At 46.7% G+C, this 26,067-nt stretch overlaps 1 long non-coding RNA gene and 2 other non-coding genes across 3 annotated transcripts in view; 2 read left to right on the top strand and 1 right to left on the bottom strand.

Annotated features, from left to right (window-relative positions):
- The window catches only part of LOC138563678 (uncharacterized), a 311,901-nt gene that overhangs the window by 158,326 nt on the left and 127,508 nt on the right, over positions 1-26,067 (top strand). The gene's annotated exons all lie outside the window — the stretch shown is intronic.
- On the top strand, positions 3,391-3,462 carry TRNAP-UGG (transfer RNA proline (anticodon UGG)). Its single transcript has one exon. It is a non-coding gene; the product is annotated as a tRNA-Pro (tRNA).
- On the bottom strand, positions 4,268-4,341 carry TRNAI-AAU (transfer RNA isoleucine (anticodon AAU)). Its single transcript has one exon. It is a non-coding gene; the product is annotated as a tRNA-Ile (tRNA).

The following is a 26,067-nucleotide window of genomic DNA, read 5'->3' as shown; positions in this document are numbered from 1 at the left end:
CTGCGCCTCTCAGGTGGAATGCGATCCGTCTGTGTCGAACTGCTTTCGGTTCGATGGTGGGGTCTATGTGGAGTTTGATGGTTCTCCGCTTGAGGCATCCGATGCCCTGGAATAGTTTTTTGTGTCGTTTTAGTAGGTTGCTGAGTTTGTCTTGTTGGAGGCTGAATGCGAAGTGTATTAGCTTCAGCTTCTCTGCTGTCTTGCAGCTCAGTAGCGTCTCGCAGCCGGCGTCCACTACATATATGCGCGCACGGCAGTTGGTGTCTTCGTGGGCGAAGTTTGATTTGAACGACCCTCGTACGGGAAGAGGTTTCTTGCAACCGTAGGCATATAGCCTGACTTTTTTCTGTTGGATGTTGGGCTTCGGGTGAAGTCTGTTGAATGCTGCCACTGGCATGACGTTCACTGTTGCACCAGTGTCGATGACCACCCTCAGTGGCTCTCCATTAGAGAGAACGGTGCACGACGGTCTTTTCCTCTGCCGTGACCGATGTGGTTCAACTGCAGATATGAGATGTATGCGGTGTATTCGTCTGCTTCCCTTTTTCCGTCTCCCTTTATCTCCCCTTTCGGGGGACGTGCTGCTGTCGCTGTCATCGCTGTCGCTCGAGTCTGGGGACCTTTGGGATTCGTCGACGGCTCTGGCTTTGCCTTTGCGTGCTTGGTGGTGTGAGGATTCTTTGGGCGCAAACTTTTTCCGGCGTTCTTGTGTCTGGCGCGGGGCAGGATCTTTGTCTGGCAGGTTCAAACAGACCGCGGCGAAATGGTTGAGGCGATTGCATTTCTCCTGCACGTGGACCCCCATGCAGGGCAGGAATCGCCTTTGTGCCACGGGCCTCCGCACCATTTGCAGCTTTTGTCCCGCCCTTGTGGTGGGTGGGGCTTCCAATCTTGCCTCGTGCGAGTGTTCTGGCGTCTGGAAATGGCTGCTACGTCCTCCGCAGGTCCAGGGCTGTCCAGTGGTAGTTTCTGGATCGCTGCCTCCATGACTGCTACCTGGTCTTCCGTTTGCTCCCGGAGACGCGCCATTTCAAGGATGCGTGAGAGGCGTATGTTACGTTCTGATAGTATGGCCCTTCTCAGTTTTTCAGAGGATATCCCGTTGATGATTTGGAGACGGATGGCGAATTTTTCGTTCGGGAACTCACAGCCCACAGTCATTTCGCGAAGGCGAGCGTGAAATTTGTCTACTGTCTCTTTCTCCCGCTGCCTCGCCATGCAAAAGTGGAAGCGTTCGTAGTCTGGGTTGAGGTCGGGCTTGAACATATTTGTGAGTGCAGATCTCGCTGCGTTATAATTGGCTGCGTTGCCGCGGTTGGGTGTTGCATTGAAGAGGCGCAGGGCCGCTGCTCCAATGTTGAGTAGAAGAAAAGTGCGCATTTTCTTTGGCACGGTGATGTCTCTGGCTTCGAGGTGCATCTCGAATTGTTGGAGCCAGATTTCCCATCTGATGGCTGCGCCTGCGGTGAATGGGTCCAACGGCGGCATAAATGATGTCTGTGTCGGGTCGGGATGTTCATAGGAGAGGCTCCTCCTGGATGATGGACTCATGCTGGCCCTCCCAGGGCTGGTGCTTGGGCTCGACATGCTAATTCCCTGCGCGTACTCCCTAGCGTTGGAGCGTGGGCCTAAGGTGGCGGTGTAGAGTGTGGCACCACGACGTCATAGGGGTTGTCGCGGCCAGCCTGTATGCCACTGCGCAGTACCTGCTTGAGACTGCTAGACTTCTCCAGGAGCGTTGGATGGTCTTGTTGCAACTGCGTGTGGGAGCCCCTGTCTTGATCAAATGGTGGGGCTTCAACCACCTTGTGTGCAGCGTTATGCGCAGCTGCTGGTTTCTGTAGCTCGTGTCTGCGTCTGGGGTGTTGCGTCGGTGCGCGGCTCCGTGCGATGAGGAGGCGCGGGGTGCGGCTCCGCGGCGGGTCCGTGGATTGCTTCGTCGCCAGTGTGATGTTAGCATTAGCCGGGACTCTAGCGTAATGTTTCAGGCCTCCGCTGAACCGCGGGGGCGGGCTGGTTCAGGGGCGCGGCGCGGGTACAGCCGCCGCGCAACAAAACACACGACTCGTTGCTGGAGTGCATAAACCCGGACTGACGTGGATACGTCAGATCCGATGATTCCTTTATTCATCCTGTGTCACGTGAACTCACGCGTAGGGTCACGTGACACCACATCTGTCATATACATGCTCATAGTTTAATGCATTTTTAGTTGAGAAGCGTTGTTCTTGACCAAAAAAACTGTGCAGCATAGGCGTGTGATCCAGAGCCGCCTGCGTGCTTAGCCCACTTAGGAACATGCTTTTCGTTAGATAATTAAATACAAGACATTCTACGTTTTTACTAGTTACAAATACACATGACTATTACAAAATCACTTTTTCACAAAACGAATGTCTGATTGAAAGTTTCATAATACATTTTCCAAACATCAGCAGATCCTGTCAGAAAGGGGTAATTGTTTAACTGTCTATGTGTCTGGGAGTCTTAGATTTTGCAGGTAGGGATGTCATTTCACCAAAATGCCAGGGGTACTGGAAGTGACATAACACAACTCTTGACCTCTGATGACATCACAGGAAGTGATGTCATTTGACCCCCACCCGGATGTGACATAACGAAAAGCATGGTTTCTGAGTACATTATGAAACATATGGCTATGATATCACTCTAAAGTGACATACATTTCATACAAGAATGGATCACCATATTTATCGTTAATATCAGTGCTTATAGGCCCATATTACCAAATCACAGTGAATGCAAGCAGACATCCAAGGCCAAACAATAATAATGTGATATTATATAGTACTTACGCTTAAGCGCTTCATATAGAACAAATATACATACAGTATCACCCACCCAGTGTTGGTATTCATTTATCAACTTCAGCTGGATGAAAGGCTGAGTTGTCCTTGCTGGGAGTCAAACCTGCAACCTGTCGATCAGACACACATTGCAGCAGCCAGTGCTCAACCCACTGAGCTATTTTACCGTTTTACAGCCATCAGAAAACCAGCCACTCCAGAAACAAAGAGCCACATGCTGCTGGCCACAGCCCAGGAGCCTCAATGTAAAAAAAAAACTTTCTTTTTTTGCATTTTGTTTTAGGGGTAGCAAGGGAGACCACAGGCGTAGCCAGGGAGACCACAGGGGTCACAGTTGCGACCCTGGGCCACCCCTAAATGACTCCATGGTTGCAGGCTCTGTATTTAGGAGACACTGAAGTCACATTTTATGTAACTGAGGGACTACCTGCCAATCAAGGAAACAGAAAGGAAGCTAGTGGGCTGCAGCTCAGATATAAAGAAGTAATATAGAGAAAATATAACCATTACCAACTGAGGCTGTGATAACATATATAGGTTAATGGGTGTCGTATAATTTGGTGGCTCGTTGGTCTAGGGGTATGATTCTCGCTTTGGGTGCGAGAGGTCCCGGGTTCAAATCCCGGACGAGCCCATTCGTTTTATTTTCAAATTAATTAATTCGTTTTATTTTCAAACTAAATTTCTTTTCTTATTGTTCAGCCTATTTCAGTATTGTGTTGAAACGCGATTTACTACCTTAACACCAGTGGAGGATTCTTGGAATGCCCAGCGAAGCATTCGATTAGGTTTCCTTTGAGGGTACTGGGCGAAAACAACACTAAGATCTGCCGCATAACGCTTTGCGGCATGAGGCGTATGCACGGATCACCAGCCATGAGCCCACAATTCGCAGTCTGCATTTGTGACAGTAACCCATGTATCTTCATGCGTCTGATTTTATAGGAATTATTGCAGATTTATGTATCTATCTCTACCGAGCGAGCATGTGTACGCCCTTGAGTGGAACACAGCTCGCTGGCAGGCTGGATCATTCGCCCGGATAGGGCGGAGCTAGGCGGCAGGGCGAGGATAGGGAACGTCCGCCAGCCTGCAGGCCTCCCAGGCTGCACTGCTCGCCGGTTTCCGACACCTTTGCGCCCTCGAGCGGAGGGGTTGGTGTTTTGTTGGGGGCCAAACCCTCGAGCCGACTCGCGGCTGAGTTGGCAGCTATGCATACTCTTCTGTGTTCCTATGCTGACAGTGTGTGCTCATTAATGTGGCAAGGTTTGCCTTATGTTACCGCTTTCCATATGAAATTGTTCACCTCTCGGGTGCCAGTGTGAACTCGTATTGCATTCACGTTAGAAAACAGAGGTACATTAAAAGTCAGCAGACTATTTCTTCATAAGCAAAATCAGAAACAGCATGTACCTTTGAAGAAACATTAAAAAAACTGCTGGCCAGTACGGGGATCGAACCCGCGACCTTGGCGTTATTAGCACCACGCTCTAACCAACTGAGCTAACCGGCCAGTTATACATAAAGTATTTATTTGCGGACTTCATTAGCAAAGAACATCCATGCACTACTCAACATATGACATCATTTTAAGAGGAAAAGAAGAGAAAACAGCTCCTGGCTAAGCTGATGAATAGGCAACCATAGAGTGTCAATGCTAGGCTAGACTAACCTACTGTCGCTCAAACTCCTTGGCATAGAAATACACCAAAATGAAGAGTGACCCCATTCACAGGTATCTTACATGTGGAGGCGTTTACCTGCCAACCCAGCAGAAAGTGTTGGAGCCGAATCGCGCTATGTCAAGGGTGATTTCAGATTTGGTGTTGTAAGGCATTAAAAGAATATTAAAATCAATAATAATAGCAGCAGTAGTGCTGTGAAATAACACATATTGTTATATCGCACATAAAAATGCTTATGGCAGAGAGGATCAGCGAACCTCAGAATATGTGTATAATGTACTTAGCTGGTGAACTACAAATGTATTTCAAAAAATTAGGACGGAGTGTGTCGTGTGCCGGCAAGGACACAGTTAATGTAGCGCCTGAGCTCCGTCACTAGAGGCACCAGCCAATGAGGATGAGCGCACAATGCGCATGTGCGCGAGAACTTCGCGCGCAGGCAGTGGCCGGTGCAGTAAATAAAGAAGAGTTATAATGTTTGATGGCTCTTGTAATCATTCTCTTTGCACTGGAGTTAACCCCCGGTTCCCTCCAGTGTTTCCAGCACACCTTAATACCTTCACACCTTCATGCCATTTCACACATTAAGGAAAAAACATTGGCGACGAGGATGGGATGCCAGTAAATGCAACTTCCTGACAACTGAACTTCTGAGGCCTTCACAGGAACCACCCCATTCCACAATGGCAGAAGGTGAGCTGAATGAAGAAAATGCGCACTGTGCAGCAGCTTTTTCACTGACCTGGGTCATTTGACATGACTGATCAGCAAGCCCTAGGACCTCGCTGGGAGAAGTGGATAAGAAGATTACTACCTGCACGCACATGACAAAACTGCGCCTGACAAATCCGCCAGAAGGCCGCTAGTGAACTTAGTCCAGAGGAAGTTAAGACGTATCAAGGCCTCAAAAAAGCAATGAGCACGTATTTCAACCCAAAATGCAACATCAACCATGAAAGGTTACTGTGCCCCACTTGAGAGAGCCATCATGATGGTTTTCTCCCCTCGCCCAATTTTGGGAAAGATTTGTGCTTTTGGAGGGGTGTTGGTTCCTGGTCACCTGAATTGAAAAATGTTATCATTACAGCTACCAGAATCCTTTGAGACTGAAAGAGCAACTAATTAGTAACACCTGAAAGGAAATACAGCCTCCCTGATGATTGTTTGTGACAAGAAAGCACTTGGAGGAGAAGAACAACAGAGCAACTGAACTGCAGCAAATGGGATTCAACCCAGTTAATACCTGTTAATTTTAGGGATTCAACCCAGCAACTTTTTGCATCAGGTATATTTGACTGGGAACTGGAGTGCACGCCTCGCCTTCCTCTTTTTTTACTCAACCATGAAAGACACCTTTTCAGCACAACGTGCCACCTGGTGGGTGAATCAGTTGGTGGTGGTGTGCCACCAACTCGTCTTCGCAAGTTGGTGGCACACTACAAGTTTCACACATTGTCGAAGGAAGAAGCCATTCGACTGCGAACTATAGAAAGGTGTTTGTCATCGTCATTTAGGAAAAAGTTGCCCCGAGAACCTCCCCTGCTTGCTACCATATTGCAAATGGCCAGGACAGAATCCAGCGCGGATGCACAAGCTTTGCAAATTGAAACATCTAATGTGCCCGGGAAAGAGCAAATCTATCAAATATCGTCATCGGCCCAAGGGGGACCCACTGGCAGCCACATGTCCAGAGGGCCTTCATCATCCGGAAGATGTTATCAATGTGGTCTTCCATTTCCCCATCAAGAAGGAGTGAAATGTCATGCTTTTGGTTGTGAGTGCACCAAGTGCGGCCGGTAAAAACATCTAACTCTGCCTGGACGATCACTGCGTTACAGCTCTACGTCATCCAAGCAAGAGTTCAGAGCACGCAGCAGTGGTCCAAGGGGAGACGCCAGTGCAAGGCAAACCGTGTGCGCCACGTGAGAAAAGTGACGGGAAGGTCTCCTTCGCTCTTACCCTCAGAGAACCAACTCAGCATGATTACGCCTACATGATGAACGGAGTGATGACCCCACCTGAAGGCGACCTCAACCTACTGTTAGGAGATCATCAGGCTCAATTCCTCATCGACACCGGCGGCACCCGGATCATCGTGTGTGTCAGTAGACCGCCACGGCTATGTACGTCTCACCTGAAGGTTTTCCAGTGGGCAGCAAGAGGGCCTGTGTAAAACCACGGGAAATTCTCTGCATCATTGCGATACAAGGAGAAGTGCACCCAAGCTGAGTTTCACGTGCTTCAAGGAGAAGTTCCCGGGAGCAACCTGCTTGGTCGCCCCACAGCAATTGAGGTGGAGATTGCGGCAGTAACATACAACATGCAGTCCAGGTTCTCGGCCAGACAACTGTTCCCGACCCTGTCCCAAGCATTGGGTGCCTGAAAGGAAGTCCTGTGATAATCCACATCAATGAATCAGTACCACCAGTTTCTCAACACCTGAGGAGGATTCCAGTGCACCTGTAACCACTGCTGGAGGAAGAAATACAATGCCTATTGAATGACGGCATAATATAACTGGCTGATGGTCCCACTCCATGGGTATCTCCCATAGTAGCGTTTCCCAAGAGTGGGTCCACCAACAAGATATGCATATATGTCGACATGCGCCAGGCGAACAAGGCAACCAGGAGCAAGAGGCATCCCAGAATGCACCTGGATGATATAATCAGCCTACTAAATGGCGCAAAGGTGTTTTCAAAACTTGATCTGAATAAAGGAGATCATCAGATTGTGATAGATGAACAATCAAGGTCTATCACCACATTTGCCACACCGATCGGGCTCTTCAGATATAGGAGACTTAGCTTCGGCATCTGCTCGGCTGCTGAGATATTTCAAGAGAGCGTGAGGAGGGTGAATCACCATGTAAATAACTGCTTCAACTATATGCAGCGACATATTGATATTTGGGGCCACGCTGGCACAGCACGATCACACCTTGCATCAAGTGTACATGGCACTGGTGGATGCTGGGTTGACACTCAACAGCGAGAAATGCGCCTTTCACAAATCACATCTCAAGTTCTATGGACACATCTTCTCACAAGAGAGCATGAGCCCGGATTCAAGCAAGGTTGCTGCCATCTCAGCGATTTCACCCCCCAAAGATGTCAGTGAAGTCGGTAATTCCTGGGAATGGCCAACTACTGTGGCCAATCCCTCTGAGATTTCGCGACTACCAGTGCGCCGCTCAGAGAGCACACCGACCAAACCAAGGCAGGCCATTCCAATGGTCACAACACTGCGAAGATCCGTTTGCACAGATCAAAAATGACATTGTATCAGCAGAGCACATGGCCTACTTTGATCCAAATCTGTGCACAGAATTGACCATTGATGCAAGCCCAGTCGGCCTGGGAGCAGTTTTGGCACAGCATCAGCCGGTATGGGAAATTCCCTGAACTTTCATAGCCTATGCCAGAAAGAGCCTCTCAGAGGTGGAAACCTAATTTCCTTTTTCCACATTTAAGTATTTGTATCTCTTTTGAATGTATTGAATTCTTTAGTGTGCAATCGTAGCAGTTCTCCACCACAGTGCAGAGATGATACTTCACCTATATATTCCCTCTCCATGTTACCACTATTCCCAGTAAATGGTCTTGGTGTACACATTCTCAATGACATTTAACCTTGACTAATCCAAAGCAGATGTCTGTTTGCAGTGTTATCCGGTTGACCTCTCATTTTTGTCATTGAAGGATGACGAACTGGGTTACAAATTCTCTTTGAAAGTAAATGTTGGGACTCATTACATGGCATCTGGAGTAGAGTGTGTTGAAACAATATCAGGAAACAGCCCACGCTGGTTTGAAAGAGCTCATTATGTATGTTCTTCATGTGTATACTAGCTGTGTCATGCAAGGAAAGATAAACATGCAAACTATTTCAAAGTGTGGTTTCCAGCAGTTTCCGGCTTTCCTTTTCCCAATTTACTTAACAAAGCAGAACAGAACCCCTAAGTCCAAAGACTGCTTCATTTCAACTTCTTTTGATTATATCAACCCTGTGCCCTTTCACTCCAATAATTCTATAACAGTGTTTCCCATAATGGTATGATATGGCTCACACATTTTCAGTAATTACACAGTAGTGAAAGCCACTCACTACTCCAAAATATTATTTGCTCACAACCCTTTTCAAAATGTGTACTATCTTGTGCTTTATATTATTTCCATCCTTCATACTTGTCTTGCGATTACTTAAACCATGGGTGCACAACATACGGCCCGCGGGCCAGTTGCGGCCCGCCATGCCCTTTTGACCGGCCCGCGAGGCACAAAGACTTTCCTAATGGAGGGCGGCCCGCGGCCGCCCTCCATTAAAGTCTTTGTTGTCTTCCGGGCCGGTGAAAACACTGGCCCTCATTGGCTAGCACACACACGCATCACGTCGCTCCTACGAGCCACGTAATGCGTGTGTGCTGCACCAATGGAGGGCCAGCAGCACTACGGCTGGCGTGGCCCATAAGGCTTGATGCCGGAAGGCATTTCAGCCTTGGACCATGCCAGCCGTAGTGCGATTCCAGCTTACCTGCCTGCCTTCCAGCACGTCTCCGGTAAGTGGTCTGTTTGTGTTTGTGTGTCGGGTTTGTTTTGCTTTATGTTTGTGTGTATGAATGTTTGTGTTTTAATTTATTTTGAGTGTATGTTGAGATGCGGGGGTCGGGGGTGGTTGGTGGGTGGGGGGGTGTCGGATGTGTTTGAATGTTTGTGTTTTAATGTATTTTGAGTATGTTGAGGTGGGGGGGTGTGTCGGATGTGTTTGAATGTTTGTGTTTTAATGTATTTTGAGTGTATGTTGAGATGCGGGGGTGGGGGGGTGTGTCGGATGTGTTTGAATGTTTGTGTTTCAATGTATTTTGAGTGCATGTTGAGATGCGGGGGTGGGGGGGTGTGTCGGATGTGTTTGAATGTTTGTGTTTTAATTTGAGTGCATGTTGAGATGCGGGGGTGGGGGGTTGTGTCGGATGTGTTTGAATGTTTGTGTTTTAATGTATTTTGAGTGCATGTTGAGATGCGGGGGTGGGGGGGTGTGTCGGATGTGTTTGAATGTTTGTGTTTTAATGTATTTTGAGTGCATGTTGAGATGCGGGGGTGGGGGGGTGTGTCGGATGTGTTTGAATGTTTGTGTTTTAATGTATTTTGAGTGCATGTTGAGATGCGGGGGTGGGGGGGTGTGTCGGATGTGTTTGAATGTTTGTGTTTTAATGTATTTTGAGTGCATGTTGAGATGCGGGGGTGGGGGGGTGTGTCGGATGTGTTTGAATGTTTGTGTTTTAATGTATTTTGAGTGCATGTTGAGATGCGGGGGTGGGGGGGTGTGTCGGATGTGTTTGAATGTTTGTGTTTTAATGTATTTTGAGTGCATGTTGAGATGCGGGGGTGGGGGGGTGTGTCGGATGTGTTTGAATGTTTGTGTTTTAATGTATTTTGAGTGCATGTTGAGATGCGGGGGTGGGGGGGTGTGTCGGATGTGTTTGAATGTTTGTGTTTTAATGTATTTTGAGTGCATGTTGAGATGCGGGGGTGGGGGGGTGTGTCGGATGTGTTTGAATGTTTGTGTTTTAATGTATTTTGAGTGCATGTTGAGATGCGGGGGTGGGGGGGTGTGTCGGATGTGTTTGAATGTTTGTGTTTTAATGTATTTTGAGTGCATGTTGAGATGCGGGGGTGGGGGGGTGTGTCGGATGTGTTTGAATGTTTGTGTTTTAATGTATTTTGAGTGCATGTTGAGATGCGGGGGTGGGGGTGTGTGTCGGATGTGTTTGAATGTTTGTGTTTTAATGTATTTTGAGTGCATGTTGAGATGCGGGGGTGGGGGGGTGTGTCGGATGTGTTTGAATGTTTGTGTTTTAATGTATTTTGAGTGCATGTTGAGATGCGGGGGTGGGGGGGTGTGTCGGATGTGTTTGAATGTTTGTGTTTTAATGTATTTTGAGTGCATGTTGAGATGCGGGGGTGGGGGGGTGTGTCGGATGTGTTTGAATGTTTGTGTTTTAATGTATTTTGAGTGCATGTTGAGATGCGGGGGTGGGGGGGTGTGTCGGATGTGTTTGAATGTTTGTGTTTTAATGTATTTTGAGTGCATGTTGAGATGCGGGGGTGGGGGGTGTGTTGGGTGGGGGGGGTGTGTCGGATGTTTATGAATGTTTGTGGGGGTTCGGGTCTGTATGGGTGCATGTTTGTGTGTGTGCTGAGTTGGGGGGTGGGGGATTTGGGTCTGTATGGGTGCATGTTTGTGTGTGTGCTGAGTTGGGGGGTGGGGGATTTGGGTCTGTATGGGTGCATGTTTGTGTGTGTGCTGATTTGGGGGGTGGGGGGTTTGGGTCTGTATGGGTGCATGTTTGTGTGTGTGCTGATTTGGGGTGGTGGGGGGTTCGGGTCTGTATGGGTGCATGTTTGTATGTGTGTTGATTTGGGGGGTGGGGGGTTTGGGTCTGTATGGGTGCATGTTTGTGTGTGTGCTGATTTGGGGGGTGGGGGGTTCGGGTCTGTATGGGTGCATGTTTGTGTGTGTGCTGATTTGGGGGGTGGGGGGTTCAGGTCTGTATGGGTGCATGCTTGAGTGTGTTTGGGGCATAGTGTTTGGTTGGGGGTGAGCGGGCCATGGGGCATAGTGTTTGGTTGGGGTGGGAGCCATGGGGCATAGTGTTTGGTTGGGGGTGAGGGGCCCATGGGGCATAGTGTTTGGTTGGGGTGAGGGGCCCATGGGGCATAGTGTTTGGTGGGGGCCATGGGGCATAGTGTTTGGTTGGGGTGGGAGCCATGGGGCATAGTGTTTGGTTGGGGGTGAGGGGCCCATGGGGCATAGTGTTTGTTTGGGGTGGGAGCCATGGGGCATAGTGTTTGGTTGGGGGTGAGGGGCCCATGGGGCATAGTGTTTGTTTGGGGTGGGAGCCATGGGGCATAGTGTTTGGTTGGGGGTGAGGGGCCCATGGGGCATAGTGTTTGGTGGGGGCCATGGGGCATAGTGTTTGGTTGGGGGTGAGGGGCCCATGGGGCATAGTGTTTGGTTGGGGGTGAGGGGCCCATGGGGCATAGTGTTTGGTGGGGGCCATGGGGCATAGTGTTTGGTTGGGGTGGGAGCCATGGGGCATAGTGTTTGGTTGGGGGTGAGGGGCCCATGGGGCATAGTGTTTGGTTGGGGGTGAGGGGCCCATGGGGCATAGTGTTTGGTTGGGGGTAGGGGGCCATGGGGCATAGTGTTTGGTTGAGGGTGAGGGGGCCATGGGGCATAGTTTTTGGTTGGGGGTGAGGGGCCCATGGGGCATAGTGTTTGGTTGGGGGTGAGGGGCCCATGGGGCATAGTGTTTGGTGGGGGCCAGGGGGCATAGTGTTTGGTTGGGGTGGGAGCCATGGGGCATAGTGTTTGGTTGGGGGTGAGGGGCCCATGGGGCATAGTGTTTGGTTGGGGGTGAGGGGCCCATGGGGCATAGTGTTTGGTTGGGGGTAGGGGGCCATGGGGCATAGTGTTTGTTTGAGGGTGAGGGGGCCATGGGGCATAGTGTTTGGTTGGGGGTGAGGGGGCCATGGGGCATAGTGTTTGGTTGGGGATGGGAGCCATGGGGTATAGTGTTGCACTCCAAGAGTGAACTCAATAATAAAGCTAAAACAGGCACAGTTAGGAGATGTACATCCTTTGCTTTTTTGAGGAAACCTGACTCAACGAAGGCCATACTCCTCTTGGGTAACCCAAACAGCAAACTATAGCAGTCCAAAATAACGGAATGTCCAATCAAGGGTCAATAAATTATATATAATTTAATTAAACAGACGATATACAATAACTAAATCGAAATAAATGATAGCAATGGAAAATGTGTAGTACAAAATGTAAGTTTGAAATGCAATAAAAATCGTTACCCCTCAAAAACATATATTTTTCAATGTGTTTAATACAAATTGGGGGTTGAAAAAGCCTCCTGACATGTCCCGTCTACCGCCCCGCCCACTTTTACTTTTCGGCCCACTATAGCCCTCATGTAAGGTACTTTCGGCCCTCTGTCAAAATCAGTTGTGCACCCCTGACTTAAACAATCACTTGTTTACAAATTGAACTTTGTGACAAATCTAGACTATTCGTCCCTTCTCCCCAGAGGGGATCCACCCCCTTTGAGAATAGGGAGGTGAGCCAGCTAAGAGGGTGGGGGTCTTGGAAGAAAGTGGGACCACACTGAGAGCAACTCCTCTCTTGGTGACAAGAACTACAATTTCTGTCCAGAGTACATTGTCTGCCTACATAGGAATCGCAAGACTGTTGTTACTTCTGTTTTGGACTCTTCCAATCGTGATATTTCTTCAATCTCTATCGCTTCAAGTAATGCTGGATCCTGCCTGAACTCCACAATCAAAGATGAACAAAACATGACTTTTATGTTTTTGGGATGACGTTCATAAGACCATGAGGAACTTCGAAAGGAGGAGAGAGATTCCTACACAGTTGAGAGCCTCTGATGAGAGAACATCAAGGAGAGGCGGCGCCACACTAGACTGCAGAGTCAGGGGTAGCATGGAGCAGGAACAAACTGATAGCAAGACGCCGGAAGGCTGGCGTCCGGACCGGCCAAGAAGCCAAGGTCAAGAGAGACAGAGACAGTAAACCAACCATCTCGCCTGGTGGCATGACCAGCGTGGTGGGCCTGGGCCTGTTAGCTTATGCCAAGACCAGACCTCAGCAAAGAGATCGGATCCCCGGTCTCCACATGGCAGTGTATTAGCTGCCGAGCTGTGCAGCGCAAAGGAAGCGTGAGCTCCTGAGGAGGTAACGCTGTTGAGAGGGGCGAACTCTAATATTCAAAATCGATCGAAAATATAGTTTATCAGAGGGCCGCTGGGCTTTGGAGAGCCCAGTGAAACCGAAAGACAGAAGCCAGAAAAATCTAAATGGATGGACACCCCGCAGAGGACCCACTAAAATAAGCCGGTCTTAGAGCCACATGACTTTGGGGAGCCCAGGAAACACAAATCATAATGAACAGAACTGGAGAGAAAGAAAACCTGGAGAGGTCCAGTCTTTAAGCCAAACCAAGAACATTATCATGCACCAAGTCAGAAATGGTGAAATTGTATTAAGAAAACCTTTTCTTACTGGAGAGAGGGAACCGTATGGAAATAAGATTTGACATACATAACCTACCGAGAGGTTGAGGAGTTCAGTGTAAGAAAGTGAGGATCTTTTAAAAACAAGCCTGCTTGGAGAAGGGATCCAAGTAACTGGGCCAGGCAAAGCTCAAGGACAGAGTCCACTACTCTGGCCTCCTGTTTGTTACATCATTCCTAAGTGGTAGGGCCAGTTAGCTAATAGGAATTTGACTAGGGACTATTTCTTTTGGACTTTTTTTGGACGAGCACCCTTACTTTTAGTTTGTTATGCAACCTCATAGCGTTAGGGCTAGATAGGCATTTTCATTATCATTTAAATTGAACCCCCATTAATGTCACAACTTCGTCCGACTCCTCCTTCTGGTTCATCACAATCTATACATATTAAGAAGATTGTTTTTAACTTGATATTGGAATTTAATCAACTAAGAGATCCACTAATGCTGGATAAAGGGTCGGGAACAAATTCCTTAAATCCAAATAAATAAGGAAACCACACTAATTCTGCTGAGAGGTTTTTAAAAGGAAATTTTACAAATAACGATAACGGTTGAAGTGTTTCTGCTAAGCACCCAATCAACACAGCTAAAGAAATACAGAGGATCCTATTCTAGCTCGAATATTGATGGCTATGATGCATTTCCGAATTTACATAAAGGTTGAACCTGTTTCCTCTAAGCCCAGGTCAAACATAAGTGAAGAGGTCTCTAGCCTTACCAACAGTGAAATATAAGGTCCAGCCCTCTTAACCAATAAGCTCTAGCAATGACACTATGGTTGCACATATGTGTGGTGCTCCAAAGTTGATAGAAGGTAAATATGAATATTCAAATTCCCTATGTAGCCAATGTAAACATTGGATTAGACACGTTCAAGCTATCACTCAGTGATTAGGTCTGACATCAAGGCAGTAAAATGATACTCTAACCTTGCAAATTCTATCTATGACTATATAGAGATCGACTTCTAATTGATGGTTTCTTGAGAAAATAATTCAGAACTTTTTGACCAAAAGATTCTAAAATACAATTGAGGAAATTTCCGATAATGATACCTCACCCACGGGTTCCATCAACTAAAGTACAAGATTTGGCTGAGGACCATATTATTTTAGATTGATAACCACTATATCTCCCACCACAAAATACTTTTTCTAAATATTCTGGTATTACACTTAGTATAGTGGATGATGGTCTATTTACAGTAGAGATGCCAGATGGAGATGGATATGTGCATTTTATAAATGTAAGTAACTTGGCCCTGATGGATTGTATTTTAGATACTACTATCTTGACTAGTACCATGGAAGAAACTGACATTTACCCATGGAAGACTGCAGGTAAACTATCGTACCATTAAATTAAAGTAATCATTTTCAGATCTAATAATCACTAAAATATTCTTAATTTTACACTAGTCCTACAGTCTTCATTCAGCATAATCTACGAGCACCTGAAGGATTTCCATGGGTCTAGAATAGAGATTGCTGTTGCCAGATATGAATATAGAGTAACTTTGGCTAGGGAAAAGATGACTGCTTATGAGGATTTTTAGGATCCATTTCACTCAGGTAGTAGCAGTGAAGATGCAAGGCTGTTCTGGCACATGGTTGCAACAGGTTCTGCCACAAACAGCACGGATTCCCTACAGGATACTACATATACTTGGTTCAAGTCATTTTTACAGGTTTATGCCTGTCACTATTTGGCCACTTTAGTAATATTGATTCTACTTTTCCACTCATAAGTTTAGCCTAGGAACTAGCTGCATTAAAAGCACCAGGACCAGATGGTGCTCTTGGAGATTTATATAGATCATATGTTATACTATGGACTTCGTCAATATATGTATTTGTATTTATTTATGTAGCGCTTTAATCCAAGGTATTTTTACAAAGCAAAAATATCCAACGGTACAATCAGACATGAGATTTGACAAAGTATGCACAGAATCCGTTTTGCTGGGACAGATGTAATTTCAGTGCTTTACGGAAGGTAATGAGTAGTTTAGTTGAGTCGAGAGTTAGAAAAGAACAAACCTTTTTGATGTTGAGTGATACCGACAAGCTTGAGAAAAGATGGAAATATGGTGTTTAAAAGATAAAGCAGAGTCAAAATAAAGCTCAAAATTGCGAGTAGTGAATACAAAAAAGAGCTGAGATGGAGGGAATTAAATGAATGTCAGAGGAATCAGAGGAGGGATAGGAGTAGAGGGAAAGAAGAATAGTTCGGTTTTTGCACTTTTAAGAGTAAGATAGTGGGTAGCCATTCATGATTTGATGGCCGTTAAGCATTCAGAAAGCTGGGCGTGAATAGCAGAAGTAAAAGAAGAGAACGATATCAAGAGCTGCGTATCATCAACATAGAAATTGTGGCAGAGACCAAAAGAAGAAATTATGTTTGCAAGGGGAGAAGTGTAAACAGAGAAGATGAAAGGCCCTAAGACCGAAAGGCCCTAAGACCGACCCTTGTGGAACACCATAAGCAAGAGAATAGGAATCAGAAGAAGTTCTGCCCAAGGAAACTGAGAATGTTCGGTGAGATAAGTAGGATTTAAACCAAGAGAGGACAGAACCCGAGAAGCCATAAGATGATAAGAGATCCAGGACAGAAGATGTTTTGTTATAAAGAGAGCGGGCGTTCCATAGCCCTATGTCAATTTGAAGCAGATTTGCAGTGCATGGGGGATAGGTGAGATTAGAATAATTCCGGGGAGAAAAAAAGCGTGAATTGTCCACATAAACTGTTGTCGGCATTAGAGTTATTGAATATGTAAGTGTTACCAAGATAAGATGGAAGCAGCTGGAAAATACAGATTTGTGCGCTGGTTGTTCTGGTGATGTTACGGCAGGAAATACTGCAAAAAGCTGCATTTGGAAAAATCGAGGAGGATGGCCGTCCGAGGCAGAATGTTATGTGGCTCTCCATGGCCCGACGTGGACAGCCGCAGACAGCGGTATCTAACATGTCCCTGACTTCACCTCGGCTTCGGCTGAGCGCGGATAGCCGGCAAGTGGGACAAGATCGAGGCTGGGGGCATGGCTACACGTGTTGGCTATGTTGCCAGGCAATGTAGCAACAAACGTAGTGGTGGCAGATGGAGTGAAATCCTCAGGAGGAGGAGCAGGCAGCACAGATGACGTAAGTTGCACTCCAGTACAATTAAAGTACTGATGGTCCTGTTGGCCCTCACGATCCAGGCACAGCAAGAGTGGTGGCTGTGCACAAACGGCAGCCGCAGACAGCGATATCCGACTTGTCCCCGACTTGACCCCGGCTTCGCCTAAGGGCGGATGTCATGGCCGGCGAGCAGGACAAGATCGAGGCTGGGGACGTGGCTACACGTGTTGCCTGTGTTGCCACGCAACACAGGGAACACAGACAATATGTAATGTCTTTCGGGCTATATTATGCACAAGGATCATATTATCAACCTGGTAGACTCTACTGCAATAGCAATTTTAAAAAAAAGGTAATCATGGCACTTCAAATTGTTACAGTCCTATTCCTCTGTCAGATGTACCCCTAAAACTGTTGGGGGCATTTCTCATAGAGAAATTAGTGTCTTGGACGCAACAGAATGATATCTTATCTGATTAGCAGTTAGGGTTTGTGAGTCCGTAGGAACCGCAGAGCAATGCCTTAATCTGGACTTGATTGCAGAGAAATATTTCTTATTGTCAAAGGTGAGCATCTCTTTTTAGCAATCATAGACTTATTTACAGCATTGGATAATGTGGATAGGCCTTTTATGAGATATCATGTTAAAAAGTGCATTAATAATGAAATGCTGTGTTGTTAGTCCAAATTCACTGAAATTCTGAAGCCTTTGTCATTTGTACCAAAAATGGAGACAAACCTAACCCATTTCGGATTCATCAAGCTGTTCTGCATGGATGGTGCTAGCACAGCTGCTTTTGAACCTTTATTTAACTGGTCTGGAAGACGATTTGCTTGCACTTGAATTGGACACCCCAAGATTGGCTGGAAGCTGCAGTCAATGTTTATCGTATGCGGAAAGCGCTGTTTTGATAGGACACACACCTGCTGAATAACGCGTCTTATTGAAGGGATAAAATATATGTTGCGGGTTCCAAAGAATGCCATTAATATTCTTCCATCAAACGTCATGATTTACAATCACAGAAACATGAAGTCCTGTTGTTTTTATACTGATAATAATCTCTTGGAAATTGCCAAAGAGTTTGATTATTTGGGTGCAAGGCTTTCATCTAGGAATAAATGGGTACAACACATTTAGAAAATGGCAACTACATTGATATAAGCTGGAGGAGTACTTCACTTTGCAAAAAATGATCCGGTTGACATCATATCATATATACAGCAAATGTCTATGAGGCAAAATGCCATGGGATGGCCAGGTCCGTTAGTGGAGTTTGGGCACAATTGTCCCTGTCATTTCATGATGTCATCGAGCGCCATTTTCTGCTAACACTGTTGGGTTTCAGAAAACAACAGCCAATGAGTTATTAAAGTTAGAAACATATATTCACCCACAATCGCATGTTTGGTCCTTTATGCCTGTCTACTTGAGCTGCTTGATATGCTCAAATGATAAGGCTATTCTTTACTGCAAATGTTGTCTGATGTATTAGTAGTAGAAAACTCCTATAACATGTCCTTTCATCGACACCCGCTTTTTCAGCGGGTGTTTTTACAAAGAGTTCTTGTCGAAAAAACATCGAATTTTTCTATGGGGGTGGGGAAAGGTAAGTATATAAAGGGTTGGGAGGGGGCTCAGGAATAACAGAAAATAGGTAGAGGAGGGAGGGCTTAGGGGGGATCCCCCCAATAATAATTTAAAAGAAATTCGATGTGTGTTTTGGACGAAAACTCTTCGTAAAAACATCAGTCGAAAAAACGGGTGTCGATGAAATGAGATAGAACCAAAAACTCCAAGGTCATACGTAAACCAGCGTAGCTTTGTGAAGAGCTTGTTCGCACGTGCAGGCCCTTTAGAATATTTCTTCACCCAACACAAATAACTGCGTAGGCAAATGAGACCTTAAAGGAATCTCATATGGAGATAAATAATTATCTTTTTATGGCTTCTTTCCCTCTGAAGTTGTCTGTAGGGTTATTTTTTTCCACATTCATAAATGAACCTCCGAATTATTCAATGAATGTGTCTAGTACACTCTCAGCACGCTACATTCATTGCACTATTGTGTGTGAATCGCCGCATCTAGCTACCAGCAGAGCAAAGGGGATGCAGGGCGGGTGGAAGTGCTGTCACTGTATTCTACAAGAGGGGGTGCATCTTATGCACTTTCTGTTTTTTGTCATTTTAATGCAGTTCCTAGATTCAGATATTTCAAGCTGCTGCTATGAGGTATAGCTTACACAAAGATGCATTTCATTTCCGGTTGGAAGCAAAACATCCCTCTGTTAATTGGAATTTGAAACCTACTTAACATCTGCAGAGAATAGGAATGAAACTGCTATCATCATGAGTTGCACTAGGACAATTTTAAGGCACTGAATTCTATTCGGACACTTTATGAACAGAATTTGGATAATGTTTAATCTATTGTATTTTTATTCTAATTGTGATATGTTATTCGTATTTTATCCTATTGTGTGTTTGTTGCCAAATTAATGTAATTTTGAATCAGGCTTGAAGGTTCATCATCAAAATGAAGCAGGTGAATATTTGTGTCATTATGTTCCACAGGTTTCCAAGATGTATACTTTCATATGTAGGTCACCACAGGTCATAAGAACGTCCATGGGGTTTACGTTTCAGGCTCCTCGCATTTGGCTTGAGGCCAGTCCTCAGAGTTTTACAAATGTCTGTTAGGCCTCACTTCAAACACTCCAATGAACTACACAGGAGCCATGTTTTAAGTGGATTTCCTTTACTCCCTTCCATTACAAACCGCCTGTTGCTTCCCCTGTCCCTCCCCTTTCTTCCGCCTTCTGCTCCCTCCCATCGTCCTGAGTCCTGTGCTCTTAAAGGGGCTCTGCCCTTAATCTCTGGTAACACCTCCCCCCGCTTAATATGAGACTTCCTGGGCTACATTTGTTCAATCAGCCGTTGGGGACTCCTTACGGTCCGATGAAGCCTGCAGGTGACTTGCGGGTCTCGCCCACATTTTTTCATTGCAGTGTTTCTTTTGCCTCTTCACCCTATGCTCCCTCCATCTCGGCCACCTTGTCTTCCTTTGGTTCCGGTTCCTTCAGTTATAACTCATGTAAGATGGAGGCCTTTGGCCTCATCTCGCCGTAGCACCCCATCGTAGTTATCCCCGGTCCTTTGTCCCCTATCACTAGGAGGGGATCAGCGCTGTCTCGTGAATCCCTACTTTTGTATTGTTTCTGGCACTCAATGGCAGTATCCTTGATTGAGAGTTGTGGCTCCTTGGCCTTTCGTTTGCGGTCTGCCCTTTCCTTGGCTTTCCTTGTCTCTCCCGCATCTTGCTCAGGCGTGTAGTCCTTCACCTGGGTGACTTCAAATGATCGGTACTGAATGTCGATGAGGGCATGCACTAGTGCCGTCCAATGGCTGAGACGGCTGCACCCTATGGCGGGACTCATTGCCATGTGGATGGCGGTGGGTACTCTGCGGTTTCCGTGAGTTGGGCCACAGTGGGACTGTCCTTTTGGCTGTAGCTCTGTCTCCTCTTATGGGTATTTTTCACAAAATGGATAGTCTGCTGCCCACCTTTCTGCACAACTAGTTGGTCCATGTGCCCTCCCCCCAGTCAGAAGATGGTGACACATTCGGGTGTGGCTTGAAAACGGATGATTTCCCATGGTTACCTACTCAACCTGAAGAAATGCCATCAAAATCAAGCCAAGCTCTCCACTTGATTGATGCCCATTTCAGACCAGATTTGCATGCATTAGTTCTTACGGGTACCAACGTGATGATGTTGTGTTGAGGATGGTTCAGTTTGATACCAAGGGAGCTGCCATCAACCAGCGATTGGCTTTGAGAGCAGGGAGACATTTCAAGCAGTGTGTTCAGGTATCTATCAACTCGTCATATATTGCTCTAAAACATAGGTTTCTGATGCCTTTTTTACATTGTGTTGTCAATCTTACAGGTGGAATGCATCTGCATTGTGCCATGTTTGCATAAACACATAGGTTTCATGGTTCTACATCTTCTGCAGCATTGCATTGAGACCCTCCGCCTCAAAGGTTTGACGATGGGTCCCTGACTTCTGCAGAATGAGGGTGGAAATACTGTGGTGGTTGATCCCTCAGAAATTGTCAAGGTGTTTCCGCTTTGTCTCATGCCCCCCTTAATTGTTATGTTAAATTGATTTATACTGCGAACCGTTACTATTTCATGGTCTCCAGATGCTCGCGGGGCTCTTTGAGAAAGAAGGCGGGGTTGGTTAGTTAGGGAAGAGTGATAGGATAGAGGTTGTACTCTTCTGTTGATGGTTGCAGAACCAGGAGAAACTAACGACTGCATTCTAGAAATCTATCTTAATACAGTATTGCCCATCAGAACCGTTTAAGTCTTGCTCTTCAGAGAGGGGAGGAAAGCGACCAGTGCAGCCTGATCGCCCTCAGCTCCGGCAGATTTATGGAGCGGAGGGGGGACCACAGCCCGCTCACTGTAAGCTCTTGGAGGCGTGCATCCCAGCCCTTCAGGAACGCATCAATGTCTTTTCACGTGTGGATATGGGTGGTGAAAAACAAACCCCTTCAGTAGGTTGCCCTTCATGGACCACCATTGCAGGTCTCTGGCTACTCTCTCCTAGACCAGAAGGTAGTCCCAAATGCAACCCAGAAAATACAAGCACTGTGCTCAGGAGTCACTGTAGCAACCTTATATGCAGGCGGTTATCTGGCACCACCAAGATGAATGATGACATCAGATATAGTGTTAAGATGCATTTATAAAATCAGCCATGGGAGGATGTTTTAGAAAGCCATCCTAACTAGGGTGAACAGAGCAGTCATGGCTTAATCTTAGGCGTGAGTGATCTAGGACCCTAATGAGTTCACACAGAATAACACAATAATTTAGCTTAGAGGGTATGTATAAACATAGTTATTTATTAGGCCATTGAGAACACACTAATAAATATAACTAGCAGGTAGTATTACCACACAAAACTATATATCACACATACATTCAACAGTAGGTTCACTTACAATGCATCAGTAAATAGTGTAACCCGGTAAATAACTGTGATGCAGGTAAAATGATTTAGAACCAATTACAAGTACAGTTCCCTTTCCTTACGTCCAACCCTAAGATGTATGGGGCCTAGTGTCTAAAAGCCACATGTTCCAAGAAATGGTTCTAGGTGGGTGGTATTCTTTGAAAGGATGCAACGGGCTTACGGTGGTGATTTCAAACAATTCACAACTATTTAAAAGTCAAATAACTATTTGTCCAAAGACATGAAAGATCTCCACTCGTCCAGTAACAAGGCTAGCCCATGGGTAGGATACTTGACCCAGGTTCCACGACCAAAGGTAAGTGAAGAGGGAGTTGGGAGACAAAGTGCTTTAGCCTATTGAGGATGGGGGAACAGGAACAGTTGTGTTTACTCACCCCCCTGACTCTGATTATGTGAGGTCACATGAAGGATCATCTGGGTGTGGTGGTTGCTGGGGACACACTCTTCCGTCCTTTGTTCAGGTGAGGGGTTCCCAAGGGTTGCAGATTCAACTGTTTCTTTCGGTCGGGCCCAATATCAATATTCAACACCAGAGTCAGGTCGTCAGCGGGCGGCTCTTCTTCGTAGGATTCCTGTCTTCAACATAGATCTGAAGAATGTCTGCAGGAGTACTCTGCTCTTCCAGATTCAGAGATGTAAGACAGTCCAAGCCCAAAACGGAAAGGATCTGCCACATTCAGCCAGCAGTTGTCCAATGAAGGACAACTACTGTTGTTTCACATCCGCCCAACAGCAGACTCTTTGGCACCAAGGGATGTGGAGTGGGACTAATTATAAACAAAGGTGACATTGGTTGGTTGGGTGAGATGGTAAGTTCCTGAACTTCCTGTACGCAGTCCTGGAAACCTCCATCGAGAGAAAGAGGTCCTGTAAAAATGGGAAACTCCAGCAGTCCGCCCGGTCTCTTGTTGTCTTCTCTTCTAACGTGAATAGCAGATAAATGCTGCGGGTGACACACCAACAAAGAAGCTATTTTCACCACCAGGCAGTCCAGGACATGATCACTGTATTCTCTTCTCTAAGAACTACATAGTGTGAAATGTGATGAGAACATTCCAATAGTGGAAGTCTCACTCCATTCATTTCCTTTCAGTTGAAACAATGGGTCAGTGCTGTTTCTAGACAGACACACAGCAGGGGTGTGTGATTAATTAATGGTATAGTGGAAAAATTGGATGCAAAACCAGTGGTGTTGATGGGTGCATGTTGGAAGTACCCAGTTCTATAGTGCTATACTCCTTTCAATGGGTTTGGTGGAGAAACCTGGGAGTTTGTTATCCATATGGAAGAGCCCAAGCCAAATGGCATTAACCCTATCAGCGCCTAAGACCTTCAACCGGGGTACTAATTGTCTTTATTGCATTTTTCTAAAGGAAAAATAGCTTTGCTTGATTCGCATGTGCTTATTTCCAATAAAATAAATGCAAACAGAAATGGCAGCCGAGAAGTAGTAAAGGGAAATTGTCCCTTTAGAATTTCGATGATGCTAGGAAGACGCGGAGACAACCCAGATAAAGAACACAGTAAGTGTGTGATAGGATTCAATAAAGGTAGCAGGCCCCCTCTCTCGGAAGAACAAGGCAGGATAACCTGTTCAGTGGTTGTTAACCACATTGAGAGTTCGCAGCCATCTGCTTTTTGCTCACTGTACCTTTCACAGATGGGAAATATCCATTTGCATATCAGTCTTTGTCCCACCCACATGGGCAGTCCAGCACCGAAATGCTATGGCAATTCCTCTCTGAACAAGAGTACCAACAGCAACCCCATACACGTGTTTCAGCCTTGTTGGGCATCATCAGTGAGGTGGAACTGAGCCTCTCTAAGCACAGTGAGCAGGGAGTCCACATCTGGTTGCCCCCAGGTAACCTAGGGTGATGTTATGTATTCACACTAGTGACATGGTTCATAGAACCCCGTCACAATTTGAGTTCGTTTAGAACGGACACGCTCTCTGCGAGTCAGTTACTGTTTGGTCCGACCCCGGTGGCCTCACAATAAAGCTCCTAGACATATACTTGTGTCCTGCCTGCTTTACTACATTTGGCGACGAGGCAGCGAACCCCGGCCCCCGGAGCGCACCGGACTGCTCATCATTCCACGGCCCCGTCCGCGAACAGCACCCGCTGCAAGGTGGCGCTACGACCGTTGCTGCTGCGCTTTCCCCCTACCCAGAAAGCAGCGCGCAGAGTCCCAGCGATCTCCCCCTCCCCCTCCGACGGCGAGAGCACACCATCCTGCTCCCGCAACCCTGGGATCGGACGCTTGCGGCAGCCCACTCACAGTGCCGTGCCCGCTCTTGGAATCCATCACCAGAAGCAGAAGGTGAGGCGAGGTGGCCCCAGCTGTGCGGCCCGACGTCCCGGCGATCACCAGGAGTGGAGAGGTACCTTTCTGTTTTTTTGGGGGGTTCCGCTCACCACAAGGGGGCATTTTACGAATCGCCGACTAACGGCGATTCGAGAAAAGGACCTTAATGCGTGGACTACGCGCGGCCATCTTGGTACTCTGTTTACAATAACCATGACAACAACATCATCGAGACTGGCCTCGGTCGAGTGAAAGGTGGAAGCCTCCGCTTTTGGGGGGGGTTTGTGGTTAAGAAACGAAGCGCAGTTTTAAAGCACAATGAACAGCAGTTGCAGCTTCAAGAGGCAAAGCACAGCTTTAAAGCACAGTGAATGATTTTTGAGCCCAGAAGGCACTGAGGCTGGCAAGGAGCCCAGGGATGTGACAGAGACTGGCTGCAGAGGCAAACTTGATCACCTATCCAATTGTGCACAACAATCCATCCCCGCACCACAGAGCACCTGAACCCTGTATCTGCCCTACCATTGCCACAGCACAGTGACCACTCCCACAGCCCCGGACCTTCCTAACCGTCACCCCCACCACACGTCAATACCATGCAGAACATTCCTCACCCTACCAAGTTCCTTGCTTGCCCTGGAACCCTTACATGCCCGTGGGAACAATGGATTGACGGGTTCCATGTCTACCTTAGAGCCATTGGGGGCAACAAGTTCAATGATGACCTTAAGGAAGCAACTCTTTTGAACTGCATAGGTGCTGAGGATCTAAGACTATTCAGGGCACTACCAGAACCAGATGACACCGGGGGTGATGGCAACCGCAAATTTGACATGGCCCTAACCAAGCTCACCAGGCATTTTGGCAATAAAACCAACATAGTACTAGAGAGGTACAAATTATTTACTAGGAAACAATTGAAAGGCGAGTCAATTGACTCTTACATCGCTTCCTTGAGAGTATTAATGTCAACTGGGGTCAGCGACGAGTACCTGAGAGACCAGCTTGTTCTTAATGTGGCCGACCCATGTATACAGCAAAAGATGTGGCAAAAAGGAAACCTCTCCCTAGACCAAGCCACCGAAATAGCGAGGAGCATGGAGTTTGGTGAGCACTGCATGAAGGAGAGGCTGACCCAAACCCAAAAAGAGAACATTGAAGTTACGTCTGTCGAAATCAATCCCGAAATCGATCCCAACGAAAATCTGATGGCCCTGGTGAGAAGAGCTCCACCCTCCCGAGGCTCAAGATTTAACACCAGAAGAGGGAGGATTTCAGATAGTGACAACAGAGACTCCGCTCACTGCCAAAAGTGTGAATGGTTTAGACACGAAGATGCTGATAAGTCATGTCCTGCTATCAACGCTGAGTGCTACAAATGTTGCCGGTTTGGACATTTTGCAAAAGTCTGCAGAAACATCCGTGGAAGACCTAGTAGGGCTAATAATTACAACAGAAGACCTTTCAGCAGATCGGGTTCTGTGAGATTCATTGAAGATGATCTAAGTCACAATGACATGTTACTTGTTGATCAAGCTTGCCTACCGGTACAGATACTCACCATCACCCCTTCGAAAGAACCCGGAGGCCCTTGGGTCCACATGTACATTGATGAAACTCCGTTGCAAGTAATGGTGGACACAGGCTCTCCTTACACGATGGTGGACGTCCAAACATTTTTAGGGACACTATCCAGGAAGATGCAAGACCTGCGACACACCCTGGTGAGAGCCACGGGCTTTGAAAAAACTCCCATTGAAATAATCGGATACACATGGGTGAGACTCAAATTTCATGACAGAGAGACATATTGCAAACTTTTTGTGGCCAAGAACGGATCTTCAGTTGTAGGGTGGGAAGAACAAGCCACTTTGCAAGTAAAAATCCACCCTGGAGAAGCAGTCCCTGTGTTGAGGGTGCTTAGCGATGCTACTGATGTGGGGTCCAACGACATAAAGTCCACCTTGAGCAAG

This window comes from Ambystoma mexicanum, chromosome 1p (genome assembly GCF_040938575.1).
Source record: "Ambystoma mexicanum isolate Mex_15411 chromosome 1p, UKY_AmexF1_1, whole genome shotgun sequence".
NCBI lineage: Eukaryota > Metazoa > Chordata > Amphibia > Caudata > Ambystomatidae > Ambystoma > Ambystoma mexicanum.
The sequence above is the reverse complement of the archived record's forward strand: the minus strand, read 5'-3'. Positions and strand labels throughout refer to the sequence as shown.